Source organism: Benincasa hispida, chromosome 8 (assembly GCF_027475165.1).
Source record: "Benincasa hispida cultivar pf3 chromosome 8, pf3_genome.v1.1, whole genome shotgun sequence".
NCBI lineage: Eukaryota > Viridiplantae > Streptophyta > Magnoliopsida > Cucurbitales > Cucurbitaceae > Benincasa > Benincasa hispida.
In genome coordinates this window covers 28,143,263-28,148,054 of record NC_143485.1, presented here as the reverse complement: position 1 = coordinate 28,148,054, position 4,792 = coordinate 28,143,263, and positions in this window count along the sequence as shown.

Genomic DNA, 4,792 nt, shown 5'->3' with positions numbered 1-4,792 from the left:
ATGGATAAGTGCTATGGAAGAGGAAATAAAATCCATAAAAAACAATGACGTTAGGAACTTGTCGAACTACCATCAGGAGTGAAACCCATAGGTTGTAAATGGATATTTAAAACCAAAAGGGATTCACATGGCAATATCGAAAGATATAAGGCTCGTCTTATTGCAAAGGGTTTTACTCAAAAGGAAGGTATTGATTACAAAGAGACTTTCTAAAGACTCTATTAGGGTAATCATGGCACTGGTAGCTTACTTTGATTTAGAGCTACACCAAATGGATGTAAAAATTGTGTTTCTCAATGGAAACATTGATGAGACGATTTATATGGTGCAACCAGAAAACTTTGTGTCTAGTAATTCAAAGTCTATGGTGTGTAAATTAAAGAAATTCATCTACGGTCTCAAGCAAGCCTCTCGTCAATGGTATCACAAATTCCATAAAGTGATAACCTCATTTGGTTTTGAGGTGAACATAGTGGAAGGTTGTGTATATCACAAGTTTAATGGGAGTAAATCAATCTTTCTGGTGTTATATGTCATGACATACTCATAGCTAGTAATGATGTAGGTTTATTGCATGACACTACGAGATTTCCCAAAAGAAATTTTGAGATGAAGGATCTTGGTGATGCTTCTTTTGTATTAGGAATTGAAATACTGCGAGATCTTCTCAAGGTATTTTGAGATTGTCACAAAAGAACTATATTGAAAGATCTCGAGTAGTGTAATGCAAAAATTGAATCTATAAACTACAAATCCATGTTCCCGTTACCAGTTCCCTGACAATGGCGCCATAAAGTTTTTGATTAAATCACTGATAGGTATGATTGATGATGTTCTATGCTCGAAATGATGTGATACTACTGCTAGATATGCGTTAATTATGGATGTTCACGTAGTATGCCATGCGTTGTCACAAGTTTCCTTACGATGGAACCAAGTGTAATTCCACTGCAAGTTTTTCGGTGTGATCCGAGGTCGAACTCAGGGACTTTTTTAGGTTATTGTGATATGTTCATGATATATGCGACAGGTTTTCAATCTTTAAAAATATGTTTGTACAGGTATATAAATTGCGATAAAATAAAGTAACGCAGTAAAGATGCGATAATAAAATAAAATACAATAAACCTAAGCTAGATGATACAAGATACAGGCTTCATGTTACAAGATGCTGGGGTATAGGCTGGCTGTGAAAGTTGTACAAAGACGTGGAATGTGGCGGCAAGTCTTATGAACAGAATAGAAAGAGAAAGATAAATAATATAAACAGCGCAAGTTCTCAATTGTGTTGAAGCTAGAAATACTGTTCCGCTCTTCTCTTGGCATACACCTTTCAGTGATCAGCCACGCTCCCACATATCTGTGGTGAAACAGAGAATAACGTAATGAACGCAAGGTTGATTCCATGTCTGGAAGTACTACTCGTTTTAGTTAACGCATTCTTCTAATCCTCTCTCGATAGATCAGAATGACATCTTCACTTCTACTCTCACAGGTGAAGATGTCGTCTAGCATGCCTTAGCTAAACACATTTTATACCTTTAACACAGATTAAGTACTTGTTTGATTCATATTATCTATCAGGGAATTAAAAAGACATCATGGAGAAAATGATTAATGGAGGAATGGAAATAGACAGAGAATGGTATATGAAAGCTATCGAAACATTTAATATATCTATTAAGAGTTTGATACATGGTGTGTGAATGAAAAGATAAAGATAAAGTGAAATACAATGATGAAAGAGATAGAACAGATACAAACAAGTATCAATGTCTTGGCACTGATTTGATGGAGATCTACTTTTCAGATAGGATGGATTTGATGGTAGGGAGAGCTTCCCTCTCAGGCTTGCTCCACCGGTAGCAGAGATCAATGCACAGAGCTTCCAATCAGGTATTCGGCAGATTAGATCTGAGATTCACCTCTTGGCCTTATCTCGTCTTCTTCCCGGATTTCTTTACTTAAGCACTTAGCTTAGCCTTTTCTCTCAACAGTTTAACAGCACTTAGCCCCGTATCAAGTAGCATAAGTTTTCTCTGAAATCTATGGGGTATTTATAGGTGCAGGTCTTTGATTCCGGCCTTGTGGTCACCACTGATGGTTATGGTAATTTCGAAGATGGAGGGATATTATTCCTTCTGTTATGCAATCAGACCGTCAATTCTGCACAACCGTTAGTTGTACACGTGTCTCAATTCTCTACTTTTGCATTGCTCAGCTGCATCTTTCGATCGAGTATTCACATGCGGTGTTTTTTTATTACCGCATGCGATTGAAAGTTAGCTCTGGATCGACTATCGCATTGCGCCGTCATTGCGGTAATCGTTTCTTCATTATTGATTGACGGGTGCAATGTGACAGAGATGTGTTGATCAGTTTCTCGTGAGCCTTGAGCGCAAGCGGTGACTTGGTTTCCTGCAAAACAGAGTAAAACTCAGCTTGTCTTCCATCTTTATGACGTTAGTGGGTGTAATTGCGATCATTTATAATTATTGTATTTCTAAATTAATCTTCACACAATCGGCACATATTCACTAACTTTTGGCTGCAATATCTAGATAAGGTGGCCTAAATAACTTGTATTTCTACAAGTTATCAAGTAGATTTGGCATGAAAGATTGTGCACCAAGAGATACCTCGATCGCTAAAGGTGATAAATTTTATTTAGGTCAATGCCCCAAGACCACACTCGAGACTAAGGAGATGCAGAAGGTTCCCTATGCATTAACCATTGGAAGTCTAATGTATGCTCAAGTATGTACGTGTCCAGATATTGCGTTCATAGTTGGAGTGTTAGGCTGATATTTGAGTAACCTGGGGATGGATCATTGGAAAGTAGCCAAACGGGTTATGAGGTATTTATAGAGAACAAAAGATTATATGCTCACTTATCGGAGATTAGAAGTTTTGGAGATCATTAGGTATTCTGATTCTGATTATGCTGGATGTCAAGACACTTTATGATTCACTTCAAGCTATATCTTCATATTGGCCGGAGGAGCTGTATCTTGGAAAAGTGTTAAACAAACACTTATGGCTTTTTCTACCATGGCTGCGGAGTTTATAGCATGTTATGAGGCATCCAATCATGGAATATGGTTGCGAAATTTTGTCACTAAGCTGTGGATAGTGGTTGGCATAGAAAGACCACTAAAATTATTTTGTGACAATAAGTCAACAGTGATGTATTCCAACAACAACAGAAGCAATATGAAGTCAAAGCATGTAGACGTCAAGTTTATAGTTATTAAAGAAAGAGTTCAGAATGGTCAAATTTCGATAGAACACATAGGAACAAACTCTATGGTGGCAGATCCATTGACTAAAGGTTTACCACCTAAAGTTTTTTATGAGCATGTTGCTCACATGGATGTTAGTTACTTTTCTGATTCCGTGTTTTAGTGGGAGTTTGTTATTGAGGATGTTCTCTGACCTTATTTTGTTTATTTTCTATATAGAATAAAGTTGATGGTTTATGTTTTATTATCTGAGCTCGTTTATCATGCATGCAGTTTAGCATAAATCTCTTTAGAATGATCTCATTAAGGAATTTGGACCAGTTGGAAACAGGGATGATCTAGATCACTTTGCATGTAGTTTCTATGCTATCCATCCATACTTGATCTATGTCATTGAATGGATTGGAATTGGTGATCAAGGAAGGTTTAGTTACAAGGGTAGTGACGAAAGCCGCCTTGATTCTGTGCCAATACAGGAGATGGACCAGGTTGAACTAAAGGGAAATTCTATTGTTGAAATAACCTGTTTATGCGCGCTTAAGGTTTATGTGATTTAATTATATCAGGTACATAGACATAGCCCAAGTGGGAGATTGTTAGACATATTTAAATAATAATATGTTTATTTAAAGTATGGGCTATGTATGTAGATTAATAATTTATCACATTGGGTTATTTTATTATATTAGTCCCTATTATGTGATCTAATTAATTAAGGCCCTAGATTCCTAATTGAGTATCAACTTAATGGGTAGAAGTCTATTCCTAGTTAATTATGGTTTAATGGGAACCCTAATTGAACTAGTATATAAAGAGACCTTAGGGCTACGATCCCCAACATATCAAACAATAAGCACTGAGTCTTTCTTGAATCCCATCTAGAGAGAGATCCCACTAAGGCCATTTAGAGTCTTGGTTGAGGAAGACCATAGTCATCCATCATCATCTTGAAGCTATCATCAATTTTGTAATGGAATCCGGTATATTATTCTTGACAATTTGGCATGAATGATCATAGGGTTTATCTATTGAAAATAGATATTACGAATTTATGCTATCAGCATTACCCTATAAGTACCTACCATTCCTCAAAACTCTTCAATAAAGGAAGAAACATTAGGTGAACTAATTGTGTTTGACTTGTGAAAAAATAAAAATCCTCAAATAAGCTTCATGATAAATGCCTGTGCATACCTTTGCATGATAATCTCATTAGCATCAAGAGACAACTATGTAAATTGTGATGCTAACCAAAGGATGCCCAGTTTGGACCCTTTAAATTCTAGAGGTTGATCGCCCAAAAAATCCTCACAAACTTGTTTCTAATCATATTACAAAGACCTAGTCATAGGTTCTCCATCAATTGACAATCCAAATTTATTGCAACGTCTTGTAATGTAATTGTGCATTCTCCATCAGGCATATGAAATGTATGGGTTTTAAGTCTCCATTGCTCAACTAAAGTAGTAATGAGATGTCAATCCAATTGGATAAACCCAATTTATGCAATCCCGAAAAAACCAAATTGTTGTAGGTAAGGTATGATCCAT